At 41.1% G+C, this 7081-nt stretch overlaps 1 long non-coding RNA gene across 1 annotated transcript; it reads right to left on the reverse strand.

The window, feature by feature from the left end:
- Positions 1-624: 624 nt before the first annotated feature.
- LOC114855913 (uncharacterized) lies at positions 625-6385 on the reverse strand. The gene is made up of 3 exons (XR_003785997.3): positions 5930-6385; positions 4660-4848; positions 625-2493 (listed from the first exon to the last, which is right to left on the reverse strand). It is a non-coding gene; the product is annotated as an uncharacterized LOC114855913 (long non-coding RNA).
- Positions 6386-7081: the final 696 nt, after the last annotated feature.

A 7081-nucleotide genomic window follows, 5' to 3' on the forward strand; every position in this document is an offset into this window, starting at 1 on the left:
ATTGATAAGATCTGCCTAGTAACCAAACGTAAACCGTCCATGGGATGCCCCTGAGGCGCTCCTCAGATTCCTCCACTGGTGATTTAATGGGAGGAAGATCCATCAAAATCCTGCCTCCTTTGTCTCTCATCATATATGTCTTTCTGTGGCTGGTGTGGATCGTCCAGACATACTGACTGAAATCATTATGAGATTTAAAATAAGGTTTCCAGGTATTATAAAAAAACGTGGAAATAGCTGCAGGTTAAGAAGGGACAAATCGCAATTTATATTTTTCATATTAATCTATTTTTATGCGCTACATAACTTTGAAATGTCTTATCTTTGAAAATTATTTTACTTTTATGTACTTGTGTGTGCTTAATTTCATATTTAAAAAACATAAATCCTCTTTTGTGGCCAAATGTGGTGCAAACATAATCCTAATCCATATCATCTGATCAGTGTGTGATATTGTGTCTACTGGGAGCCCACTTGTAAACACTGAGTTGTTTTTTATTGATGTTGTTCTTTGCTGTTACTTTTGGCACTTTCACATTGATTTGTTGCTGCATGAGTATAGGTTGCTCTGGGAAGAAATTAGCCGGTTAGACTAGAATAGTGAAGAGAGATGTTGGGTTTGCGTTTAAAGATTTAATAATGAATTATAACAGCAAGGCTGGAAAAACAATAATTCTACTTCTAATTTAGAAAAAAAAAGAAGAAAGCAAAGCAGGACCTAACAATTGAATTACAAATCAAAGGTCCTGACTACTGAGAAAAGTCACTGCTAAGCAGAAGAACCATGATTTTTTTTAAAATGCAAGGCAGAAAGACAACAATATCACCACTGTGTCTTGTGTCTTTACGTTCTTTAGCAGCTAAACGTATTCAGCCATGTTGGGGGCGAAGAGACGTTGAAAGACAGCTACAAGTCTGAGGTCACACGTCTTATTGGATGAATAGCAAATGCTGCCATTAAGCAGGCTGTAAATGCTACACAAAAGAGCTGATTACACCTGCTTGTCTTCGCAGGGCAGAGCACGATGGGGGGCTTTTCTAACGTATCGGGGTGACATTCACAAAAGAGGATTATGTATATGTTTAGTCCCCCTCCCATGACTGGCACTTCAGACAGAAGGAGATTAAAGGCCAACCTCCAGGGGATCAAAGACCGAGTGGCAGCCTGGCAAACTGCATGAGATCACACCAGCACTGCGCTGATTGGCTTTGTCTCCCAATAGGCCATTAAACACACATGTACACAGCATCCTGTACATTATTACCAACTAAGACCACACCAAAATGTACAGTAGCAATGTCGTCTCAGTCTGCTAACAACTGCTAAAGTTATTAATAAACTCAACATAAAACATGGACCTAAAGGAAACAGTTAGAGGTCAGAGATCAGAACAGAACAGAACAAAAAAGAAGAGGTCGGAGAAGGTTTTGCAATTTACTCCAAGGAGAGAAAATTCATAATCATTAATATCATCAGAAATTGTTTCATAACGATCAATAAAATATATATGGTAAGTCTCATGAGGCGTCAAAGGCCAAGAGGTCATCGTCAATAGAATTGCAAAATGACATTTGATGCTGTTTAAATGTTATTTACCAGTTTCAGTGTGGGTGAGGGCAGAGAATCAACTGGCATGAACATAGTAAAATGTTCCCCAGCATGATTCATGTTTGACACAAACTAAAAAGAACAACACGTAACATTTTAGTCAGGGTCTTTCTTTAAATTCACAAGGTGTAATAGATTTACTGTTAAATGTGCCACCGACAGAAGCCCTTAACATGAGCAGATCAGGCTGTTTGTACTGAGCGTCTCCCTCGTGGCCGTGCATGGAGCAAAGTGTCCCTGGAAGACAGGCCTTTACTGTGTGACTGCAGCCTGCACAGCCTGGCACAGTGGAGGTCAGCCCCTTAGAGCACAGTAGCCTACTCATATATGCATACAGCAATATACATACAGTAAGATGTAGTCTTTGGTCAGGGATAGACTGGGATCGACTGAGGCAAAGCGGGGGTTGAGTTGGTGACTCTGCAGCACTGACTTGCATATCTATTAAGGTTTTGCATAAATCGTCACTCTGCGACCAACAAGTGGAACTGATGCCATGTGAGGTCTGGCAGCGCTGCTCTTTGAGGCAGAGAAAGAGCCTTGTGTTTTTGGCATTATGCAGCAAAGCAGATGGAGCATCCATATGCATGAGTTAGGCGGCTGCCAGCCTGTTACCTTGACCCTTGCTATGAGCCTGTGACCTTGGGACTCAAAGGGAGACAATAACAGGCGTCTGAGCTGTGGTGTTGAGGCTTTATCCGGTGGCTGGGAAAACTGGATGAGCCTCAAGACTCCGGCACTGCAGGCTGAGCCAGTTGAGGAATGTCGAGATGGTCTTCAGCACCTGCTCGGTCCCGTGCTGTGATTGATGAGGGGGAGGAGACAGAAATGTCACAAAGGCACCTCTGGACGTGGAGCAGGTGCCTGGAAAAGAGTGGGGCATCCTGGGAATGACAGCGGCGAAGAAGGATTTATTGTGGAAAAATTAAAAACGATTAAATGTGACAAGTGACGTGATGATAAACACTGTCATTCACTTGACTGCGTTTTAGGTTCATCCATCTCATCCGTAGACACATTTGAAAACATGGAAACAGAACAATTGTGCCTTACTGTCCTATAATTTGAGTTGACATGCTAAAAAAATAAAAGGCAGCAACAGCAGCCATTTAGTTACACAATTAACCTTTACCTTGTTCCAGAGAAACTGGAAACAATCACAGTGACAAATGCAACAGAAATGACTTCAATCCATAATTTAAATGAACTTTTCACAGGGCCGTCTCGCCGCTGTTTGTCAGAAAACAGATTTCTCCCATTGATGGGAATTTAATTTCTGGCCTTCTGGGCCCCGGCCGCCTCAGAATGCCAATGGAGGTGACCTTTAAATGAAAACGATGGAAGCGCGGTGACATGCCATTTTGTAATGACCCGAAGGACGAACGAATGATATCGCAAAACAAGTCAGCTGATAGGTTTCTACATAATGTGTTGATGATGCTACCATCCATCCATGGCTACCAGGCAGAGGTGCAGAGTTTGATTGTGTTAAGATCCCTGGCTGGTTCTGCTCATCCTGGCACGTCAGCCACGCCCCCTTGCCTCCAGCCACTCCCACTTCCTGTTTCCCCTCACCCATTACAGGTTCTTTACCTTACCACCCTCAGCTTTGCCTTCCCTCTCTGCCCTCCATATATGTACATGAACCCCTATGGGCCATGTGCTCCACAGCAGCTCTGGATCTTCCTCTTCTTGTTTTCCCAGACTTCTAGTTCTGTAAAATTGTTTTGGGTGATTCTTACTGTAAATCTTTAATGTAATTAAAGTAATGTAATTTTATGTTGTGCAAAACTGTTGTAAAGTCAAGTTAAAAGAATGCATTACTAACTAAATTCAAATTCAGAAGGATTGTAGTAATTGATTGTTGTGCAATCTGCATAATATCTTAATATAGTCCTGCAGTGATTAATGAAGATTAATAACTTACTTATGGGGTATAAGCTCCCCTTATGAGTCGTACTTAACTTTATTTAACTGGTGCAATACATAACTTTTTTGACTGCACTGTATTTGTCCCTATTCCCAGTGCAGACACAATAAGACATTAGTCACTGCAACCGAGGGATTCCCACGTGAAAAGCTGGAGCGTCGCTGCTCCCGCTGCCTGTGTGCATGCAGTGTGTGGAGGGGAGGGAAGCTGGCTGGAAAAACCAGAGCACGATGTCACTGTCGTGTATAGCAAAACGAGATCCAGTTGGGGGGGGGTGCAAAGTGCGTCTCCTTAAAAAGTCACGTTGCTGAGGCGAGCACAAAAGAAGGACAAACGGATGGAGATCAAGCTGAGCACTGTGTGTAGATACAGTAAGTGCATGTGTGTGGAAAAGGACAGCTCCCACTTGAATTTCAACTTACAGTAGTGAATATGAACAAATCGTCTGGTAATTATAGCTTAACTGCAAACAGACTGTATATTTTTCCATAATGCAGTACATCATTTTGTCGTGTGTGTGTGTGTGTGTGTGTGTGTGTGTGTGTGTGTGTGTGTGTGTGTCAGCACAGTCAGGGGTGCCTCAGTCCTGTCATGCTTCTGTCATCTCCACACTCCATAGGACTCTGGCTCATATACGTACTGTAGCTTGTCTCTGATCCTATTAAACTTGCAAATTAATATTTTTGTTTTTTTTACTTACTTATTTAATTGAACTACAAAGTATAAACATGCTGCATTAATCACTAATCCTATTAAACCACTATTACAGTAATTCTCTATAGTCTGAACATGGGTATATCAGACTCACAGGGTGGTGGAATCCATCCCATTATGCACACTTGGCAAGCTTATCACAGGATTATGGACATTACTGGACATTTTGGTACCTTAGGTACAAAGGGACAGAGGTACCAGCTATGAACATAGAGTGTTTATTTAAAAATATTTTAGGATAGTTATAGTATTTTATCAATTTAAACAGCAAAACCATGCATTAACCTGTTTCAAAGGTGTCAGTGGAACAGTTCATTCCCAATGGGAGTAGCTATTGCTAAGATTAGTGCAAACTGTGGTGAGCAACAGAACTGATAACAAGTATTTTTCTTAACACAGAACTTACTTTACAGTTTAAGCCTCACTCATTTTTTCTTTTTTTGTGGCCAGCTTCTGCATGTCCACTCTCCGTTGTAAAGTGTGTGAGCTGTCGCAGGTGGTGGTTATCTGCAGCCCAGGTGCTCCCACAATTACCCAAGTAATTGGTGGAGGAAATGCAATCAGTACAGGTGGCCATGGACAGATAGAGCATGTCCTAAGGAAACAAAGATGGGAGCAAAAACATATCTATAATTAGTCTGGTGCAGATTTGACCAGACGTTCTGCTTTGAGGTTTGAACAGGAAAACATCCACCCACTAGGTCCACATCTGTCCAAACTAATGAATATTATTCACGCATCTCTGTGTCCTTCATTTTGCAGGTCTGCTGTACATTGTGTCTTTGGAAACACACCACTGACCCTTAATTGGTTGGATTCTTCTATCTGGTTAATGCATACAGAACCTGCTCAGACTTAAATCCACCTCACAACCACAAAGTCCACTATTGCTTCCACTATTCCCAGTTTCACTAGAAACCAGTGATATTCTGGTCTTGCATCATCCACTTTAAAGGCAGGACACTATGCATTTATTCACAAGTGAAATAGAATAAATTAATAAATCTGCATCCTGCGCTGACCTTTCTAGATTTTAAGATCAAAGACATCAGCATTTACATATGAAATGCCTTTATTTCTGTTACTAATGGGCCCTCAAAGATGAATGAATAGTGATTTGTAGACATAATAAAGGAGCAGACATGTTCAATCATTTTTTAATTTGTCTGATGATGAAATGTTTAAATCAGGTTTAGTCTAATATTGGCTGTACAATTCTAATCGTCATGTCTTTGTTCATATGACTGAATGCACATTTTCAGTTTACCCCATACACAAACATGTGGAACCACTGAACAGGACATTTCCTTTTAGCTACATTTGGCCAAAGTGGGAATTAAGTTAAACTTAACTTTGTAAATGTTTGACAGGATTTTAATTAGTGAAGTCCATCTGATCTTGAGCTCCCACCCAGATGAAGGGGAAGGTTGCATTGCTTTTTTTCTCTGAACCAGGGTTGAAATGTTAAGAAACAAATGCTTGTAAAATTATTATCTGCTCCCCTAAAATGAGTCCAGGATGCGATGTGTGATAAATAAATTACAGACGTGGGAATAAAACCTTAACTGAAATGACATTAAACAGTAAATTAGATTAAGAATCAATGAGGATAAACGTTCTGCTTAATACAAGACTGTCTGAATCATCAGCTCTTAATTCCTCCCACATGGACTTACCAGGTAGTCTGAACGCTACAGTTTCCAGTGAACACCAAGAGCTGTAAATGGAAGAAGAGGTGGAAGCAGGCGACGAAATAATGGGAGGCTTGGAGGAGGAGAGGGGCTGATTTTACATACAGTATTTGAAGTTGCAGATAAAAATGTATTTGACACGCAGCTGACACGGCCTTGGCTGCTGGAGGAACCCTATCACTCTTCCTCCCCCCTCATTGCAGCGCTCACCATCAGGCACTGAGCAGGGCTGAGTGGGTGAGGAGGCGGTGGCTGTGTCTCACTCCTCCCCTGGTCGCTCTCACAGCAAGTCAACAACCAACTTAGTTTTGGCTGAAAGCAAAGCAAAAAAAGTCAGTTCAGACTTAAACTAAACCAAAACCAAAGCCATTCGTCAGAATATTAACCAGCACCAGTGTTAATCTACTTCTAGTCCAATATACAGCAACACTACTTACTGTACATTACGCCATTAAATCAAAAACATTTGCTGTATTAGATTTAGATTCGATCACTTTCTGATATTGTAGGATCATCATCATCCTCACCAACATCATCTTTCTGAGGAAATTTAGAACAGTGTGTTCCATCTTATACAGCTTACTGTACATACTGTATTTAAGATTGTTATATTGTGATGAATGAAGGTGGCTCCCCATCACCTGCTTACCAGTGTTTTACTGCTGTCAGTCTGTGGTTAAAATAAATAAATATGTAAATTAACTGCTTTTATTGTTTCAAGGGACAAATATTTGCAGTAATCTAAAAAAATGCAAAAACAAAACTCAAAGGACGTGAAGGGGAAGTACTTTCACTGACATCTGACATCGCTGTATTCTCCTTCTGTATGTTTAGTCTTGCATGTGTTTGCTTTAGGTCATTTCCCATAGGAGGTTTTAGTAATCTTGTGATGTTTCTCCTACATGTTTAATGAACATTTACCATGTACTCATAATGTGGACCTGCACCAACGTACAGATGGAGATCGACTGATGTCTGATGCCAACATCTACACACGGGGCTGTCTTCCAAGAGAAATTGGTGATGCCAAGCTGCCATAAATGGTCTTTTATGGGGATCATTTAGTGTGCAGAACCCAGAACAGTCCATAAAGACTCCATTGTCTCCATGGAGATGTAATGGCAATGGGCCCTGTAA

This window comes from Betta splendens, chromosome 5, assembly GCF_900634795.4.
Source record: "Betta splendens chromosome 5, fBetSpl5.4, whole genome shotgun sequence".
Lineage (NCBI taxonomy): Eukaryota > Metazoa > Chordata > Actinopteri > Anabantiformes > Osphronemidae > Betta > Betta splendens.